This window comes from Ceratotherium simum, chromosome 7 (assembly GCF_057802395.1).
Source record: "Ceratotherium simum simum isolate JZ-2026a chromosome 7, ASM5780239v1, whole genome shotgun sequence".
In the NCBI taxonomy this organism is placed as follows: domain Eukaryota; kingdom Metazoa; phylum Chordata; class Mammalia; order Perissodactyla; family Rhinocerotidae; genus Ceratotherium; species Ceratotherium simum.
In genome coordinates, this window is record NC_141906.1 from 69,996,460 (window position 1) to 70,017,404 (window position 20,945).

Genomic DNA, 20,945 nt, shown 5'->3' on the forward strand with positions numbered 1-20,945 from the left:
TTATATGGGACGCCGCCACAGCATGGCTTGCCAAAGCAGTGCATCGGTGCGCGCCCGGGATCCGAACCAGCGAACCCCGGGCCGCCGCAGCTGAGCGCGCGCACCCAACCGCTTGCGCCACCGGGCTGGCCCCTGAAGGCACTGTTTTTTGAGTAGAGCCCCGGCCTAGGAGCCACCAGCTGCTTCACCTTGCTGAGCCTCGGTTCCCTCGTCTGATAAATGGGGTGGATAATCCAGTCCTCTCTACTTCACAGGGTTGCTAGGAGAACCAGATGGTATGATGGATGAGAACGTGTGTTGGGAGGCAGGGAGCGCTGGGTGAGCACAGGGCCCACAGTGGCCGTCATTATGGCCACGCGACTGCCTGCTCCCTCACGCTGAGTCCCATGCCCCAGGGTGCACTGGCTCGGTCCCTCTTACCCAGCCAGGCAGAGAGGAGCAGGCACTGCACAAGGCTTGGCCTCTGGCTCCTGGTTGGCTTCACAATCAAGTCTAAATGTCTTAGCTTGGCATTCGACGTCCTTGTCATCTGCCTTTTTGTCCACATCTCTCCATGCACGATGTGTTCCGACCCCGTCAGACTGGGCCCCTCCTCAGAACATGCCATGTTTCCATGTTTCCTTCCTCCCTCCCTGCTCCCATTTATTCAACCACCATTTGCTGAGTCTATTTATTATCAGTACTTGAGTCATATCAACGAGCTATTCAGTCCCAGCCCCCAAGGAGCACAGAGCCTCTTGATGCAACACTTCTAGACTCTTGCTTGTGCAATGCCCTAGAAGGCCCTTCCCCTTCTCCACCTATGGATATCCCACTGGCCATCTCCTTTGGGAAGCATCCATGGTCCTCCCAGCCAGTGTCAGTCTGGCCACCTCTATTACAGCTCTCTTCTGCCTTGGAATGTGGTTGTTCACATCTCTGACTTCTCCACCAGACTGTGACCTCCTCCAGGGCAGGACCTGTGTCTTCCATCACTGCAGCCCCAGTGCCCAGCCCAGCCTCTGGCACACAGTGGGTGCTCAGTCAATATCTGTTGCCAGACAAATTGGAAGGTGAGCCGTGACTGTGGAGATTTGCGAGAAGGAGGGAGTGATCAGTGGCGTCAAATGAATGAATGAATTCCCTCTAGTCTTCCCACCGATTATTTTATTCCATCTAGAACGGCTTTCGTTTGAGCCTTTCCTTAACCCTGAACTTGGCTCAGCCCCTTAACTTGGGGCAGCCATCCCCTCCAGTGGGCGTCTTCAGCTCTCTCTGCCCGACCTGGTTCCTGAGCTCTGCCACTGGCCGTGCATCTGTACATGGCACGTCTTTGCATCCTTACTTCACTCTGTTACTGAGGCCATCAATCATATCAACACCAGGCCCTGTACAGACCCAGAGGCAGGTGGATGGCCTAAATGGTCCCCCAAGGGAGTCTTGGATTCAAGAGTGGGAACTGGGGCTTACAGTTGCCTCTGCATGATGGAGACACGGAGAGGGCACACTCCTCAGAGGGCCCTAAAGACCCTGGCCAGTGAAGTGTGCTGCCCCTCTCTCCCCTCAAGAGGTACAGGCCAGGTCTCTCTAGGTCACTGCAGCATCCTGTGTCTGGTATACAGTAGGTACTCAAGAAATGCTTGCTGAGTAAATACAGCTTTGGCCTCTCCAAGCCAGGCCCTTGCTGTGCTCTAAAAGCTTCCCTGATGCTCCTCCGTTCTCTAAGCCTATTCACATCCACACAGCCCTTCAAGGCCCACCTGGGGTGTCCCCACCACTGAGCCTCCAGTTGTCCCCTCGGCTGGTCTGTGGGGTTCTGACATGGCCCCTGGCAGAGAGCACTGTGGGCTGGTGGGAGCACAATGGAGGAAGCGCCCACCAGGGAGTCAGGAGGGCTGGGATCTAGCCCGGCTCTCTCTTGAGCTTGCCTTGGGACCCTGGCCTTCCCCCTCTTCGGCCCCATTTTCCTCCTCTCAGGGAGCAAGCTGGACTCCCCAGTCTCAATGGTCCCTTCTGGCCCTAACTGTCTGATTCCCTGAACTGCAGCCCAGCCCAGCTGTGGCCTCACCCCAGATACAGTCCCACGATGAGGTCAGTGGGCCAGACAGCCCAGGAGTCCTGCTGACTGGCCAGTTGGCAAGTAGCTAAGCCCTTGGCCCTCCCGGCAGGATAAGTGGGTGCTCGCTCCCCACCCCCCAACCTCCACTCACCAAGCCTGCTGGAGGCTGCCCAGCAGCTGAGATAATGTGGGTAATTGGGGAACTTTCACCACAGAAAGCCAGGAACAGGAAAAGCCAGTTGGGAGGGCTTGGGCCACAGGTGGGGGTAGTGGTGTGGGCACCAGGAACCACCTCAGGATTGGTGCCAGGGCATGGTGGGGCCTACAGTGGGACCCGGCCCACCAAGCGACCCCATCTTCTCTCATCCCCCCGCAGGTGTGGGGACAGGCAGGGTTCAGTGGCTGGCACACAGGCTGACATTCATTGGCCGTGTCTTCAGCAGTGACCTCACCCTTCAGGGCTGTGAGTGCCAGGAGGGGAGATCACTGATAGTGGCCTGGGCGTGGGGTGGGGAGGGCACTACAGGGGCTCAGGCCCCCCAGAGGCCCCCCTCATCCCTCAGCGCTCACCAGACAGAGGTGGCCCTCCCCACCCCATGTCTGTTTTGGGGTTAAGGCTGCTCTCTCCTCTCGGTGTGGCTCTCCCAGAAGCACCCCCCCGGCAGGGCAGGGAGGAAAGCGGCTGGGGTGCCCCCTCAATGCCCAAAAAGCGGGTCCACCAGGTCGCTGCCCCTTTTGGCCCAGTGATGGAAGTGCGGGGCGGGAGGACCTCTAAGGAGCAGGCAGACTTGTTTTGATGTTGGCCTCTCTGCCCACAGCCCACTGTTGCTAGCAGGGCCAGGGGAGGTGGCCCTGGGGGTGGGCATAAGGGAGCTCTTGGAATATGGGGTTTGGGGTCACTGAGCATGGGGATCCCAGAGTTCTGGAACTGGAAGGGGCTGGGAAGACTGGCAAGGTCTGAAGACCTTCCCTTACTCCTCCCTTCCACCCCAGGCTTAGGCACCCAGAACCCAATCTTCTGGCTCGGGGCGGCCTGTCTTTGTCCGAGGATGCAGAGCGTGGAGAATGTCCCTCGATCTTTACATTGGGTAGGTTGGGAGGTTTTCAGAAAAGGGGAAGACCCCTGGTGACTCTGACAGGCAGGGTCAGGGTGCTCCAGTCAATGCGGGAGCAGGGCTTACCACTGAAAGGGAGAGAAAGGACTGGATGGGGGCAGGAACTCGGGAAGAGGGCCCTCGTCTGCGCAGGAAGAGGCGGACCGCAAGCCCCCTCTGGATGCCCCAGGAGAAGGGCACACAGCAGGAGGGGAGACTCTTGGAGACCACACAGCCCCTCTCCCCTGCAGTCCAAGCTTCTCCACCAACCACTCCAGCCCTGACAACCTGAAAACTGACGCTTGTGTCTCCCCTACATCGCCCAAGCTCCGTTCAGCCTCTGAAGGGTTGTTCCGTCACCGTCCCCTTCAGGCAGTATGGTAACCTTGTGAAGAGACAGGCAGTGTGGGCTTGCATTCCCCTTCTGTCATTTACAAGCTGTGAAACTTTGGGCAAATGACTTAACCTCTCTGTACCTCACTTTGCACTGAGGTTGCATACCTGTAAAATGGGGATTATAATAATACCTATCCTATAAAATTGTTGTCAGGATTAAATGAGTACATGTGAAACTTAGAGAGCAGCACTTAGCACAAAATTAAATGCTTAATAAATGTTAGTCGTTATCATCATCACCATCAACCCCACCATCATCATCATCACCACCGCCACCACCACCATCACCACCATCATCACCATCATCATCATCATCTCTCATTTATGAAGCAGTAGGCCTCCCTTCCTGGATCTTCATTAAACAAATATTTATTGAGCACCTACTCACTACTAGGCACTGTACTGGGTGCTCCTAGGCCCCTCTTCTAGGAAGCCATTCCTGACTCTCATCCCTACTCAGGCGACACCTCTATTCATACCCCAACCGCAAAGAATATGAATCTGTGCCCCTTTATTTGCTGTGTCCTGGCACGTGTGTCTACTGTGTTTCCCCGTTTCCCAACAGACTGCAAGTCCTTGTGGGAGAGGGAAGGAGCAGGCTTGGCCTTGGGTGGAGTAGATCATGTCATGGCTGATGCTGGCAGGGTCCAGGGCTTGGCGAGCACCCTGCTAGCTTCCTCTGGTTCCCCAAGCAGTCAGGGCTGGTCCACAGAAGGCCCCATCTCTCCTTCCCTGCAGGCTCCCTCTTACATGAGAAGCAGAGGCTGTCCCAGATGTGGCAACCAGGACCACTAAGATGGTAGCATATTGGAGCTCAGTGGACCATACAATCTATCATCATTTGACAAGCAGGGGACCAGGGTCCAGAGGGGTTGGGTCATTTGCTCAGGGACACAGAACAGCAGCTCCCAGCCCAGCATTCTCCCCACTCTGCCGTAAAAATAGACTCAGGTGCTCAGTCTAACTCCTCAGGACCTCTTTCTGGATGGCGTCCCTCCCGGAATGTAATCTCAGCTCCTCCATTGCTCCTTTTGAGAAATAGCATGAATACCAGTTACAATACTGCAGCCACAGCAACCCTGCACTGGACTTGGCATGGGGTTGGGTCAAGGGGCTAGGGGGCCAGAGATGAAGCCCTAGCTGGAGTCCGGTAACTGGATATCAGGTGGTGGGTCAGAAACAGGGAATTTTGGGAACCCTCCTGCACATGCAGGAGGCTGCTATGTGCAGAGCAGGAAGGAGCCAGAGAGGTGGGGAGTGAAGGGTGGAGACATCCATGGGAACCTGTGACCCGGGCAGAGGGCTTTTTGCATCTCAGGGATATCAAAAGAATAAGTCTCTTTCTTTTCCTGACCTCGAGCACTGCCTATATTCTCCCTGACTACCCTAGGAGCTCCAAGGTCTGGGACCCAGGCCCCTGGGGCCTGTGTACGCGTGCCTCAGTTTCCCCACTCAAGCTCGGGTTAGGCAGCTCAGGCTGCCGTCGTGGCTTCCCAGAAGTGCTGAGCCAACAAGGCAGGCATCGGGCCAGCCCCCGAGACGTCACGGACCCGCAAAAGCCCAAGCTCAGCAACAAAAAAACAAAGGCTCCTCAGTTGTGGCCGACAAACCTGCTCCCCGGGCCCTGCTGCCTGCCCTGCCCGCCAGGGAGCTAATCCGAGGCTGAGGCCATGGGTTCCCACGCGGCGGGGCGTGGCCCAGAGGGGGAGGCGCTCCGCTCCCATAGTCAGCTCCCAGTCACCTCGAGCAGTTTCTCTTCCCGCCCTTTGAAAGCTCAGACCCCTCTCTCCCCGGCTAAGTAGGTTGGGACCGGGCCCACGTGGGTCGGGGAATGGGAGGGGCCATGGAAGGGAGGCTCGGGGGATTTCTGGCATGGGCCACCTCCTCTTCTGTCCCCCCTCTCCTGAGACTCTGCCTGGGGCCATCAGCTGGGTGGGCAGAAGTGGCAGGCCTGGCCTGGAGGAAAGTGGGAGCACATTTGGGGTGGGCACGGGGCTCCCCAACAGCGGCCTCTCTGAAACCAGCATCCATTGAGATCCATCTCTAGGGCTTTCCAGGGATACTCCCCCACCCTCCCCGGAACTGGCAGGAAGGAACAGGACATCCGGTGAGAAACCAGCTAAGTGGTAAGTGGGAATGACTCACCCACGGAGGGGGAGGGCCTCCAGCCAAAACCCTGCTGAGTCAGCACAGCGACCTGAAGGTGATGGGTCCCCTCTTCCCAGGGCACCTACTTCCCCAGATGCCAGCTCCCAGGGCTGGCCGGCTCCTCGCTTCCTGATGCCCAGGCCGATCCACCTGGGGACAGGCTGGTGAGGAAGAGGGTGCGATCCAGAGGGAATCCCATTTCTGTGGTCCCCTCCTCTGGGAAGTTTTCACCAAACAGTGTCGCCTGGACCCAATTGTTCTGCCAGCAAGAACTCACATGCACAGGGCTCTCACTGAAGTCCTTTGAACTTGTCCTGTCTCGTATCTATGCCCCGGGCATGTTTCCCCATCAGTCTGGGAGCTCCCCAAGTGCCCGTGCTGCACCTCCAGCCTCCCCTCCACACCCAGGATGGGGTCCAGGGTGACCCAGGTTAGATGGCTCAGTGAGGAAACAGAGAAGCAGCAGCTGACGCAGTTCCTGTCCCTGCACCCCTGGCTACCTCTCACTGGGGCTGGGGATGGCAAGAAGGCGTGAGGGCCGAGTCTGGGCTGAGCGCCCCTGCCCTGCATCGCTGTTAGCCCGGCCCTAATGTTTCCCCTGCCTCCTGCAATGTGGGGGCTTTGCCTGGTGGGAGTGGGCCCCGGGGGATTTTCTCCCGGAGCAGGGCCTGCTGGGACGGCTCCAGGTGTCCTGGGGCCTTGAGTCCCCTCCACATCCACCTTGCCAGCAGAGGTGATAACATCCCATGATCCCACAGTCAGGGGCTAATTGCTACCGTCCAAACCCAGGCGCCTCCGCCCCTCCTTTGGGGTCACAGAAACTGCCGATGTTTTCCTCTTGGCTGATGCCCCCCTCAACTTCCCACATGGAGCTGGTTAATGATGGGCTGTGGGGCTGGCGCCTGGCGCCTTGGGCGGGTGAGCACAGTGCGTGGGAGAGGAGGGGCCGCGGCAGCCTGGGAAAAGCCCCGAGAAGGAGCTGGAATGGGAGCCCAGGATCTTCCAGACAGGCTGGGCTGGCCCTGCTCCCCGGCAGCGTGGAAGCCCCGGGGTGGTGGTGGCGGTGGGGGATGCTTTGGCAAGTCCCATCTCTCTCTGAAACCTGGCAGGACAGGTTGGGGGACAGGATGAATCAGGGAGCTGGGTTTTGCCTTCTCCCACTGAGGAGCAAGTGGCCAGGGACACGTGGACTGCTCTCCTGCAGTCCTGTTTCACGCTGGCTGTCCCATCCCTAAGGTCCAGGGCAGGGCTGGCCCTGAGCAGCCCCTGACTCACCTCAGCATCCCAGGAACAGGGAGCCTCTCGTGGCTCTGCCCCTCTCCATCTCCAGCCTTCAGGCTCCACCTCTTGGTCCTCTCTGTGGTACCCATCCCGTACCTGCCACCTTTCCTCTGGCCAGGTGGTAGGGAGGAAGGGTACCTCCTGGAAATTGGGAAAGGTGGGCTCTGGACCCCACTACTTGGTCACTTCTGTATGGCTTTAGGTACAGCAGGTCCCCTCTCTGGCCTCGGTTTCCTTTTCTGTAAAATGAGTGTTGGAGCCCATGACCCTGGAGGACTGTACTTTGAACACCACCTGTCCAGCTCTCTCTCTGCCCCAGCTCTGCATCTTCCCTCTTTCAGCCTCTGGAACTTCTCTACCAAGTGGCCGCTCTACCTCTGTATACTGCCCAGCTCCTCCAGGACGACCTCCCAGATTAAATGGAATACTGGGAAAATCCAGGCTTCACAACAGCAGAGCCAGGCGCACAGGGCTCTTCAATAGCCATACAACCCCCAGTGCAGCTGATGGGGCTCCTAAAGGCCTTTGAATGACTTTGTTCTCCAACCCACCGCCCCCATCCAGACTCCTCCTGAGCCCCTCCCACGAGCTCAGCCCCTTCCCCACCTCCCACCTTCAGCAGAGTCTCACTTCCTTATTTTCTCAACACTCTTGGGCTGAGACTCTACCCCAGTTAAGTAAATCCAACCCCTTTCCTTTGAGCCTTAGCACCCGCCATCTCATCTCTCCCACTGTCTCTGCTGCTCCCCAAGCCATGTCCCTGGGGCAGGGCTGGTCTCCTGCAGAATAATGCTAAGTCTACATACAGTCTCCCTCCTCTAACCTATTCCCCACTCTAAAATATAAATCATTCTCTATTTAAATCCTTCCACGGCTTCCTGCATCCCTCAGGATCAAGTCCTTTTGGACTCTGGACCTCATTCTTGGGCATCCCAAGCCTCCAGCCACCTCCTCTCCCGCTCTCGCTCTCCTGCCACATGGAACAATACCATCAATTCCCTGCCACGTTATTCCCTCCACTAAAAATGAATACCCCATTACCTGCCCTAGTCCTCTTCATCCTTCCTGAAGGATCTTAGAGTTTTGAGGAGGAGGCTTCCTGGAGCCCCCCCACCCCGTGAGTGAGGTGTTCTTGCCCCCTGAGGGCCCCAGGACCTGAGCATACGTCTGTCATAGCATTTCCCCTGCTGAGGGGAAAGGCCAGGACTTCAGCCCAGTGCTTGTCATGCAGTGAGCATAAGGGGGCCCAAGTGGTTGGTGGAGAAGGCTGTGAGCCAGCTGGGGTCCTGGGCCAGGGTTAGCCATTTCTCAGGTCTGACAGCAGCTTTCTGGAAATCGCACATTAGCCAAGGAGCAGGGCTTATACAGGAGGACACAGCACAGTGTCGGCAGGAAGGGCAGAACAGGTGGAAGGGGAGGCCACACACCTGCATGGGAGGGAAGCGGGTCAGGGTCCGAATCTTCTCCTTCTTGACTGAAACCAGGAAGCTATACTCCAAAAGGGTATAGGTTTGCCTGCCCCCAACCCCAACCTGTGCTTCCTTCCCACTTGCCACTTCTGGCTTCCTTTCCTCTCTCCTCTGCCCCAGTTCCTAGCACCCAGCCCTGGTTCCTTCCTCACTCCAGACCATAAGGTGAAAAATCTTCTTCTCACCCAAGCAAGCTGCGGCCCTGAGGCCCTGCTGCCCAGGTCTTAGCCCTGCGAAGCCTGCCCGCTCCCCAGCTCCACACCCTCCCAACACAGCCTGGTTTCTCCTGGAAGGGCCTTTTGAAGCCTCGAAGACCTGGCCCGCCTGGTCTGAGGCCAGGATTCAGACAGGTCCCATCTCTGCAGCAGACGCCGCCTCTGTCCACCAGCTCCGGCAGACGACACCGCCTCACAGCAGACACACAGCAGCCTGGATTCCCCACCGCAAGGGTGCATGTTTAATGACAGTTTGGGGAACGTAGGCAGCATCCTCTTCGCAAGGCTAGTGTGGGGGTGGGAGAGGCTGAGGGCTGCTGAGAAAGCGGAGGGAGAACTCCCCAGGCTACCCCAGCAGAACCTTCTAAAAGCTCGGGATTGACACATGTGTTATCTCAGCCCTGTGGGTGCCGTGCTGCCGTTCACCACCTGTTGGAAGTGGACAGCTCTCGATCTGCCTCTTACCGGAAGGGGCCGTCAGACCACCCCAGCTCTGCCCAGCTCTGCCCAGCTCTGCTAACACCCTGTCCAGCTCCAGGCAGCTGCCCGCACTAATGGCTGGGGGCCGGGCCTGTGCCGGGAGGGGAAGGCAGTTGGGTGGGGGTATGCTGCCTGCTCCAGAGAAGACTCCTTCTCAGAGGGAAGGGTTGTGGGGGAGACTGATAGGGAAGGGGTTCAGAGGAATACAGTGGGGGTGTATAAAGTAATTTACCCACGAGCCTGATTTTGAATTCAGACAGACCTGGGCTTGTACCTGCTACTTATTAGCTGGGTGACTAAGCAAGTTGCATCAACCTCTCTGTGCCTCAGTATTCTCAGGCATAAAATGGGGACAATGATAGTACTATGTCCCAGGGTTGATCCGAGGATTAAAGGAGGTAATTCATATACGCTCTTAGCACAGTGCTTGGCACACAGTCAGGCTACACAAGTGCGTGTATTATTGTTATTATTATAGTGTTGGGGACAGAAGCTGCCTAGGATCAGGTAAGCTGGTTTCCATCCTGGCTCTACCAAGCCACCGTGTGATTTTCGGCAAGTCCCCGCTAGGAGAAGGCCACTTTCCCAGAGCAGGGGCCCTCAACTTGGCACTGGTGACATGCAGGGCCTGATAATTCTTTGTTGTGGGGACTGTCCTGTGCACTGCAGGATGTTCAGCAGCATCGCTGGCCTCGACCCACTCCACTCCAGTAGCACCCCCCGAGTTGTGACAACCAATAACATCTCTACAGACATTGCCACACGTTCCCTGGGGGGCAACACTGCCTCCGGTTCACACCACTGGCCGGGAGGAAGGGGCATGAAGCTCAGGCAGGGGTGCTGGAGCGTGTGATGGATGTACAGGCTGGACCAGAGCAAGCTGGGTGCAGGAGGGGAGTGGGGAACAGGGTTGGGGGCACTCAGAGAGGACCTGTCCTGATCTGTCCTGGGGCAGAGGGCCCAGAGGTGGCTCAGAGCAGGCATGCAGGCCTTCCTGTCTACAGAGCTGCTCTCGGCTCTGGAGGCGGAGGGCAGTGAGGTGTGTGTTTGGGGAAGACAGGCAGAGGGACCAGGAGGCCCCGGGTAGTTTGGACCCGACTGCTGCTTGCTGTCAGAACATGGTCAGGGAGGGGCATGCATGTCCTCAGAGGACAGAGCACATGGGGCAGGGGGAGCCGGGGAAGAGACACAGACAGGGAGACACGCAGTGGAAGCATCACTGGAACCCTTGGACAGGGAGTAGTGGGGCTGCGAAGACAAGGGGGCGGGCTGTGTTTCTAAGAGCAGAAACAAGGTCGGGGCAGCGTCTTCCTTCGGCTGGTAACCTGCTATCATTTCGGAAGGATTTTCACCTCATTTGGTTCCTGCTTAAGTGAAATCCACGACATGTGTTCTCTGCATTAGTGGAGTATTTGTGCTTAATTAGTGGCAAATTCTTTCATATTAAAGTCATTAAGTTTTGCCGTTTGCTCTTCTCACCCTGGGCCTGGCTCTCCTCCGTCTTTCCTCTAGCACGGACAGCCTGATTGCAGCCGCGCAGGTTGTTCGAGCCTTGTGCACGCGCGCGCGCGCACACACACACACACACACACACACACCCCACCCCCTCCCTGTGGCATTCGGACCCTATAGCACCAGCCCTTGGGCCCGTCCCACCCTGGGCTGGCATTTGTTGCTCCTAGAACCTCCGTCCACACCCCAGGCTCCTCTACGTGGGCTGGCAGCTCTGCCTTCTGCCCCATCACCTCCTGCCTCTGGGGGCTCCTCCTAGGCAAGGCTTTAGGGTCAGAATTCTTCCTGCCAGGAGGGACTCTAGGGCTGGAGTAGGAGGGACGGGACGGGCTTCAGGGCGGGGGGCATTGCTGCTGACCGGCCAATGAGAAGGCAACTCTACAGCTCAGGAGGCCGCATCCACACTGCCAACGAGGCAGCAGGACTAAGGCTCCACTTGCACTGCTGCGACAGTGTTTGGGGTCCCTGGAGCGAGGGACACTGGGATGGGGCGGACGCTGCCTCTCGACCGCACTGCTGTAGAAGGTCCTGGTCTCACCGGCGACCTCTGTGATGATGCTTTGTAGCCACAGCACAGTGGTGACCCTGGACTCTTGGAGAGGGAAGGGGCAGTGATTAGGGCCCAAGGCAATCTCTTCCCCTTCACTTGCTTCCCAAGTAGCTTAACAGGGAGAAGGTGGCTGCCGCAGGCACCAAACCTGCTGTTTTGTTTCTGGGCAGGACTCACTGGTCTGGGCCAAATGAGTGACACTGTAGTCCAATTGCAGCGCGGGGTTCAGGTTGGACACACACAGGCAGGGCTGGCAGCGCTGGGACTTCTGCTCACCCCTTCACTGTACGGATGACACAAAACTAAACCAGGCTTTGGGGATTAGCTTCTGGGATGCAGGACCAGGTGGGCTGTGGCTCTCTCTCAGACTCTGTAGGGGGCACTGGGATAGGGTGCTTGGGGCCTGCAGTGGGTGTTTCTCTGGAGCTGGCCTCCTGTAGTGCTGGAAGGGGAGCCGTGACGCTGGAGACGGCAGTGGAAGCTCCTCTCCCTGCATGGCCCCTCCTTGGTGAAGCCCACTCCCAATGTCTCAGTTGTCATAATCTGGTCCCCGACTCCAGCAGGTCAGGCTCCCTCTCCACACCTCCCAGTTCTGGGCTGTCTCCATCCAAAAAAAGCCTTCCTTGCCACCACTCTGCTCCTGGACCAGGGACTTCAAGCAGGAGGGTAGCAGTCTTCATCTGACCCACTCCGCACTCAGGGCAGCATTAAACCATTTTAATGGGCAGAGTCCAGCGAGCAGACAAAAGGAGGGCACAGGAAGCAGGGAGGTGGTACAGGCTGGGGGTCACATTTTCTATGACTGATCTTCCTCAGCTAGTGTTGCCCCAGGAGCCTCCCCTAAAGGGTCTTAAGCAGGGGGCTGGCCGTGGGCCAGGTCCCCCAGGCTTCAGCAGACCAGGCACCCAGGCCTGCTGGGGTAGAGACAAGAGGCAAAGTCTAGTCCTTGTGCTCAATCTGCTGATAGGAGAACCCAGACTCTACAGAAGAGAGACCTCCAATGCCTCAGAAACTCAGGCTCATGTCTGAATAGCACCAGAGTGGGGCCTGGGGTGGACCGCATCACAGGAGGCAACAGAGGTGAGCAGAACTTAGGGGAAAAGGGAGGTGAGAGTCTTTTTTTTTTTTTTTTTTTTGGTGAGGAAGATCAGCCCTGAGCTAACATCCATGCTAATCCTCCTCTTTTTGCTGAGGAAGACCAGCTCTGAGCTAACATCTATTGCCAATCCTCCTCCTTTTTTTTTCCCCAAAGCCCCAGTAGATAGTTGTATGTCATAGCTGCACATCCTTCTAGTTGCTGTATGTGGAACGCGGCCTCAGCATGGCCGGAGAAGCGGTGTGTCTGTGCGCGCCCGGGATCCGAACCCGGGCCGCCAGTAGGGGAGCACGCGCACCCAACCGCTAAGCCACGGGGCCAGCCCGAGGTGAGAGTCTTAATGGTCCTTCTGCCACATTCAGAACCCACTTCTTTGTATACTCCCACACTCAACCTGCTTTGGCTCAGCCACCACCCCCAGCCCCAATTCTCTCCCCAGTCCAAGGCTCAAGTGAAAATGAACATTTCTCCTCCTAATATAAGCAGTAGATGCTGGATCCCTAATTTCTCTGATAATCGTAGCCTTAGCTGTAATACCCTCAACTCACTGTACCCACCCTAGTGTTAACCCTGAATAGCATCCTCCCCAACCACCAGTGTAAACCCCAATCCTAGTCCCAGCCCTGTCTCAATGTCAGTGCCAACCTAGACCACGAGACCTGAGTCATGACCTAACCCTAGTGCTAACCTCCTATGGTCTTAACCGCAGAACGAAGCAGAACCCTACGTGTGGCCGTCAGGACAGCGCGAATCTCAACTCACTCCAGGTCTGAAGGCAGCCACAGCTTTGTGGCACCCCGGTAGGAAGGCGGCAGTCATGGCTCACAGTTTTCTTTCTACCCAATGGTCCTTCCACTTGGGGTGGCCAGAGAAAGTGGGGTCTTCAAAGGGTCCTGACATCGGGTGGCACGCAGGGAGAGGCCAGCTGAACCTGAGGCCTCCCCCATGCAGGTGGGTCTGCCTGACTGGGGGCACTGTGCTTCCACGCTCATCTTGCTCTCTCTCCAAGCCACCCCATGGCAGGGCCTTGTGGACACGTCCAGGTCCCTGGAAAACTCTCCCTGGGCTGTCCCTTGCCCCAGCACCCAGGAGGCTGAAAGTGGCGGTGGGAGGGCATACACTTTCCAGTTTATCCTGTTGCTAATTTCAGCCTCAGCGACTACTAGCAGTAGGACCCACAAACAAGTCCCACAGCCTTCTTGAAACTCAGGCTTTTCACCTGTAAAATGGGCCTAAGCACGGCCACTTAGTTTGGGTGGGGTGAGGATGGAGTGACGTCCTGGGGTCTGGGAAACCTCCTGCCGGGCCTCCCTGTGCTCCCAGCAACGGGCTGTCATCCCCTCCCTTCTCCTCCTACTCTCTCTCTCAGCAGCACTGAAATCATCGCCCTCTTGGCAAAATGCTGAGAGGAGCAGGTCCCTGCCGCCGCCGTCACAGCCTGCCGGGCAGGGGCGGGTGGGGTGAGGGGACCCGAGAGGCAGGAGGTGAAAACCCCAAGCCCTGGTCACTTCCCCCAGCCCTGCCCACTCTCCCAGTTTCATCTGCCACTAGCAGTGTTGGAGTTTTGAGTGTGGGGTCTTTCCCATCCTTCCCGCCCCCTCCTCCCCGCCATCCCTCTGCCCAGCACAAATCTATCAGGAGCCTCACCCAGTCCCGCTTCCAGCTCAGACTTGTTGGGGTTTCAGGAGTCACTGGGTAGGGGCCGGGCATGCCGGGACCTGCTTCTCGTCCTGCCTCGCAGAGAGAGCTAGCACGTAGGCAGCGGGGCACGGCGCCCAGCTGCAGGATGCGGCCCAGCCTCTGCGGCCACCTGCTTCCCTTCCCTTCCCCTCCCTGCCTCTCCTTTCCATTCCCATGTCCTCCTTACCCTGCCTACCACACTGCCCAGAGTGGCCCCTGAAAACCCAGGAGTGGCCCGTGGCAGGGGTGTGTGTGGGGTGAACTCCCATGTTCTGCTAAGTCTGGGAAGGGCGTTGCCTGCCATCTTCCACCTCCCCAAGACTGGGCTCATCCCCTGAGCAGCAGAAGCCAAGGGTCTCACATGCTCCTCTCCCTCCCTAGGAGAGAAAGCACAAAAAGATGAAGTTCTCTGCCAGAGCCCTGCCAACGAATGGGCAAGAACAGTTAATATATGTATCTTACTTATCTGTGCCAGGCCCAGGTCTGAAAGTTTATAGACATCAACTCACTTAATCCTCACAACAAATCCCAGAGCTAGGTACCATTATTGTCTCCGTCTTAGAGTTGAGGAAACAGAGAGGTCAAGTAACCTGCCCAAGGTCACATAGTCCACAAAACCGATTTGACACTGGCAGTGTGGCTCCAGAGGCTACGGTCTTCATCACCCCACCGGCTGCCCATGGCCTCCCACTTCTCCCTTTCCAGGAGAGATGAGTGGCCGGCACATACCCAGTGTGCCCCAGAATTGTGGGTGAAGGTGCACACGATACTTGGACCCTGCCTGTTGGCAGCCCTGGGACTGGGATGGGGCTGGGAAGGGTTCTTTGTCGGGAGGGCAGACGCCATTTCCCCTCTGCCACTCATCCTGGCTCTGGGTGAGGCTGAGCCCCCCAAACCCACTCCTGTCAGGGCAGGCTGAGCCCCCGGGCAGCCCCGGTCTGAGGACACTACCGGGCATTCCAGACACATAAACCTCCATTCTTCCCTTCTCCCTTTCCCTCCCCGCCCAGGAGTTAAGAAACTTGACTTCTAGTCCAAACTGCCCACCTCTGGCTGTGGATCTTTGTGTCCCTGGGATTCTCCACCTGTGAAGTGCTGGTGGTTACATCTTTTCCCATTTCCTCAGGGAGGGCCCAGGAGGCCCAGGAAGGACCAGGGAGGACCAGGTTTGCCGAAGGGCTAATGCAGGGGAAACTGCAAAGTGCTACTGATGGCTACCATTGATTAAGCACCTACGGCTATCAGGCATTTACACACACAATCTCAATCTTCACAACCATCCCATGAGGGATGGGCCCTGTCATTTCCCAAGGCCCCAACAATATAAGGTTCTGTTATTCTTTTCCTTCTCATTTTTCATCCCTGCTCCTCCCACCTGGCATGCACCACCCCCCCTACCCCCAGGCCAGCCCCACCCACTCTGGATTATGAGTTGCCCAGAAAGCCCAGGGAGTGGGCAGCAGGTACTAAAAATCGGCAGAGACTCTTCACACCCCTCCCTGAGCAAGGGGCTGGAGGCCTAGAGGGGCTACTTTGGGGCCAGCTCAGCCCCCAAGGTGAGCCCGGAACTCGGACACATCTCTTACCCAGCTCCACCGACAGGCTTCCCACCAGAGTCTGCTGGGATAGCATGCCAAATTAGCTTAATGAGCGAGGCCCCAGCTCTAATTGGTGCCCTCTGCTTTGCAGCCCCGTCTCCTGCTTTCATTTTTAATGCTGGGAAAGGGTGGGGTTTCTTCCTCTCTCACTCCCGTGCATTTTCACCCTGGCTAATGGCTCCTCGCTCAGAAAGGCCCCTACAACTGCTAATTGGGTTTAATTACAGGGGTAATTAATGATTCTATTGGAAAACTGAAATGTTGTGGGTGAATTCGGCATATAAATAGTAAAGTCAAAGGGACAGAGAACTCAGAATGAGATGGAGGGAGAGACTGGGGTGGAAAGAAGGACCAGACTGAGAATCTTTCAGATGGTGGAGCCCTTAGATGGGGACCATCTGGCCTAAGCTCCCAGTTTATAGATGAGAAAAGGGAGGTGCAGAGAAAAACAACTCATCTAAAGTTGCCAAGAAGGTGGTGGGGATGGGGAAGGAGGAGCTGCAGAGCTGGAACAGGGAAGAACAGGGGTGAGAAGGTGTGACTTCACCTGGATGGTTCAGTCATGTGATAATGGACCCGAGGGCACCTGGGGAATGGTTATCAGCCAGACACCAGCCCATAGAAATGTACTGTGGTTGTTTCTCTCGTTGTAGTTACAAAGGACCTGCCTCAGGGTCAGTAGATAAGCAAATAAAGCCAGGAGGCAGTCAGGTGTAGAAAGAGAGCATAGTGGGCGGGTAGTGGAAGGAAGGCCACCACCTCCCCCATCTCCACCTGCAACCTCTCTCCTCTCTGGTCCATATGGAAAAGGCTGGACAGCTGTCTCTTAAGGTATCTCCTGTATCTTTCCTGCTTTGCTCACACCCACCAGCCTCATCCTGAAGTGATGGGGAGGAGGTTGAGGTAGATAAGACATTTGCCCTTGAACTTCATGGTGACCTCTAAGTTTTGTACTATTCTGGGGAAGGAGGAGACTAGGGGAAGGAATATGAGATGAGAAGGGGGGTGGGAGAGAACTGGCGAATATTTGGTCTACTCTGGGGTGGGCCCACATACCCCCATGACCTCGATGACGCTTCCACACTGAGGGCCCCAAATCCATGTGTCCAGTTGCCAATGGGGCAACCCACCATCCACGGGCCCACACTGAACTCTTCCCTCTCCAGCTGCTCCCTCACCCCCATCCCTCCCAGCGCCCAGTCCCATCAGTCAGTCACCTTGTTACATCCATCTGACTCTCCTTCCTCTGATTTCCAGAATACAGCCCTTGCACTCCCAATCCTTACGGCAGCTCCCCTGGGAGTTTAGGCCCCACCATTTTTTATCTGGAATCCTGGGACCAATAACACTACAAACAGTGAACCTTTAATGAGCATTCATTATCTAAGAGATATTGTTAGGCACTGAATCTCATTTCATCCTCACAAAAATCCTCCAAGAGATGTCCTACTGCTAATGCTGGGAAACAGAGGCTCAGGCTAGTGAAGTGGTCTTGTCACCGGACCAAACATGGGTTCCTTCTTGGGAGCTAAATGAAACTGCACCAGAAGTTAGGTTTTTAAGCAGGGCAACAGAAGCAGGTTAGGGTCCATGTCTGGTGACAGTTGGTCCAAGCCAGGCAGCTAATAAGTAGATTTGAATATAAATCAGATCTTGTCACACAGGTCCCAGCTCTCTAACTACCTTGGAGTAAATCTAAGGTAAATCTGAGCTACTTGTCAGCCTTCATAATCTGTCCCTGCCTGTATTCCCAGCTGCTTCTCCTGTCTCCCCCATGTCCCCACCCTCCACACCAGCCCCTGTGGAAAACTCCTATCCACATCCAACATCCCGGTCCACAACGCAACCAGCTCTCCCCGGGGCACAGTGCTGGGCTCTGAGGAGAGCCGTTCTCTCTGAGCCCCAGCGCCCGGCGATGGTAGGACCTGGATCCGTGTTTGCTCAATGACCTGCGAGCCAGGCTAGAGAGTCAAATCTCAGAGAACAGGCTCGCGGATGTGGGACTTGGTAGACTTCTCTGGTCACTGAGATCTTTTAATCAAGCTCGTGATCAAAGGAAGACCAGACTCCCTGGAGAATGTCATGATTATTTGTAAAAAGAATTCTCTATAGGAAAAAGGCTGACAGGCCCCATATGTGGGAGATGCATCCAATTCCAGCCCCAACGGGAGGGGGGAAAGCCCCCCCTTCTTTTGCTATCCAGTCTGGCCTGCCAGTGCTGATCCCATCACTCTGCTCATCCAGTCCCATTTACCCTGATGACCCTAGGTTCTGGAATGATCTAGAGGAAGGTGCCGCCCATTTTGTAGATGTTGAAATTGAGACCCAGAAGGGTGAGGTGACTTACTCTAGGCTATACAATAAAGGAACTGAAAAGCCAAGGAGAGAATCCAAGTCTCTCGAACTTCTTTTACTTTCCTGATCCAAAGGGAGGAGGAAGAGGGACAGGGTAGAAACAGCCCCTGGCTGAGTGAAGGCTTCTGGGTAGGAGCCTTGGGGGGGCAGGATGGTGTCTGATGCCTAGTGCTCAGAAACCCGGGCTGGCCTAGGTCAAGGTGAAGATGGGTAGCACCCCTCTCCCCCACTCCTCCCCACACTAGGCCTCAGCAGCCTCAGGCTGGGCCCTTGTGGGTGCAACTAGGAGGTGTTCCGGAGTTCACCTCAGGCCTGCCCCCTTGGGGTGGGGGTGGAGGAGGGAGGGCAGCCTGAAGAAGCAGGTCAAAGCAAATCCTTCCCACATGCCCCACCCCCCTGAGAGCGGGCAGAGCCGGAGCCTGTAGGACCAGAACCCAGGTGCCTTGTCCTGACACGTCCCAGAGATCTGCTTGAGTGGGAAGTGAGAGGGTGAGTCAGGGCTGGGGGTGGGGGAGGCGAGGGGGAGGACAGACAGGGTCAGGCAGGGGGCTGGGAGGTCTGGCCCACCTCAGAGGACATGGGGACCAGGGCTGGCAGGAAGCAGGGAAAGGGTGGGTTCCCAGGGTGGGAATGAAGCAGTGTTGGCTCAGTGGGTCTTTGGCTCAAGGCCCCCGCCTCCTTGGTTACAGGCTGAGACAGGTCCGGGAAGCAGGGCTGCTGGCTGCAGATAGGAGCAAGGTAGGAAGCAGCATCTAGCCTCCATTGTCTGGGGAAGAACTGCGCTGGGGCCTGATAATAGTGAGATGGCTGCACCACTTCACCTGACAATGAGTTACAATCAACAGGAGGCCTGGTGGGCAGAGGTGGGGACAGCCACCTTTATCTCCCATCTCCCAGCCCCCTCCCTGCCTCCCATCAGGCCTGACAACTTGGGTGCTGCCCACCGCAGGCAGAGGCCGCCCGGGGAGGGGCCGTGCCCACACTGCTCAGAGGAAGGCCCTTTCGCCCACAGTGCATGGGGGTGGAGGTTGGGGTGAGGATCAGGGCGGGGAGATGCTTTGAACCCAAGAAAGACTGGTGGGAACTGGTTCTTGACTCACGGCAGGGAAAGGGGGGATGGCCAGGGCTTGTGCTTTATTTTTTTTTCTTTTATGAGATGTGAACTCAAGCAATTAAAAATATGCATTTTATTTTACACAATCTGCCCTGCTTTGTCTCTACATCTTTGCTCCAGCCCTGGTCCCATCAGAATGGTAGCCATTTCACAGCAACTTTTCATCTTCAAAGTGATTAGACAGATTGAGTGTGTCCCTAAGTTTTTACAAGGCTCAGTCTCCCTCCTTTGTAGGCTCCCTCATCCCTAAAAATAAATACAGTATTTGGACAGTATTTGCGCTTCCTGCCTCCCAGGATTCTAGCAGCAAGTTGTTTTATTTCTACCAGTATTGATTGAACACCTCCTATGTACCAGGCACTGAGAAATGTTTCCCGTTTAGGATCCCACATCATTTCCACTTCCATCCTTTGGACCAAGTATTGATATTCCCATTTTACAGAGGAGGAAACTGAGGCCCAGCGGTTGAGGAAGTTGCATAGCTAAAAAGTGGTGGGTCCAGGACTTGAGCTGCAGTCTTCTGGCTTCTGTGCACTGTACTCACTTTCAGAATGAGACCGCCCTCTGTTTTTCTGTCTGCTCAATTAGAACCTCTCCTGAGACCAGATTCCAGCTTTCCAGGCAGGTAGTGCCTGACTCACTGGCTGACACTTGTAGGTTCAGATTTGCTGCAGTGAATAGCATGGATCTCCCCAGAGGGCAGGGTGGGCATCAAAGGCTGAAGCCCTTGGTGACCTGCCCAGTCTGGGTCTCCTCCCAGCCCCGTTCTGGGAGCAGGGAAGGGAAAGGGAGCAAAGACTGGGGTTTTGAGGTGGCTGAGCTCTCACCCTGGAGCCAACTGGTGCTCAGACAGGTAGCTGGGGACCACACCTGCCCAGGCCTAGGCCCTGCCCTGCCCGACATGCCGCCCCAGGCACCAGCTGGCAAGGGCTCCCAAGTGGACTCAGGCAAGGAAGCATGTCCTTGGGAAGGTGACATCTGTGCTTGACGCTGGGCCAAGTGGCAGCAGCAGAGGGCAGTCATGCCCAGCCGAGTTGGGGCCTGGGCCTCTGACCTGCACAACCAGAGGTTAGAGAGAGGGGATATCATACACTAACTACCCTCTGCCTCTGACAAGGTTTTACCCCAAACAACTCCACCCCGGTGACTAAATAAATCACTTCCCTTTCTTTCATAGTAGGAGATCCTATCATCTCCTCTGGGAAACTGCTAAAATGTTCTACACCCTTCACTGATGGAGATGTACTTCCTGATGTCTGTCCTCAATTCCTCTTGCTGCAAGGGAAGCACACTCTGTCCCGTGGTGTGCTTGGGCCTGTTGGATCAGGTACCAGAGCTGGAGATCAGGCAGGTCCTCCTCTTAAGGAGAGAACAGGAGGGGTAGGGAGGGGACTTGGGTGGCAGAAAGACCTGGGCTGAGCTCTTCCACTCACTGGCAATGAGCCTCAGTTTCCCCATCTGTAAAATGGGCTTAATATTTTATCACAAACTAGCTATAAAGATTCAATAAAATAATGTATGTACATGGTTAGTGTGACATAGAGTAATTGCTCAGGAGGTGGCAGCTGGTATGTAGATACCCTGGGGTCATGAACGGAGCCAACAAGCTGCGACAATCCCTCAGGGCTGGAGCATGCCCTTTCTAGCACCCCGAAGTGGGTTCCAGGATTTCCCCAAAGGTCAAGGCTACTCCCATTTGTCTGGATTCTAGAAGCTGCCCTGCGCCCTCCTGCAGAAGAATGGGCAGCCTCAAAACTCCACAATAGGTCTCAGATAGCTCAGTTTCCCCCCCAAATCAGCACCCTCACTCTGGCCTATGGTGCCTGGCCTGGTCCTAGAGTCCTACAGCAAGTGGACTGGGGACCCAGGAGAGCTCAGTAAAGGGCTGGGGTGTGCTCCCTGCAGAGGGTAAGGGGCAA

General features: G+C 56.3%; 1 protein-coding gene across 1 annotated transcript in view; it reads right to left on the reverse strand.

The window, feature by feature from the left end:
* The window catches only part of NECTIN1 (nectin cell adhesion molecule 1), a 66,689-nt gene that overhangs the window by 17,562 nt on the left and 28,182 nt on the right, over nucleotides 1–20,945 (reverse strand). The gene's annotated exons all lie outside the window — the stretch shown is intronic.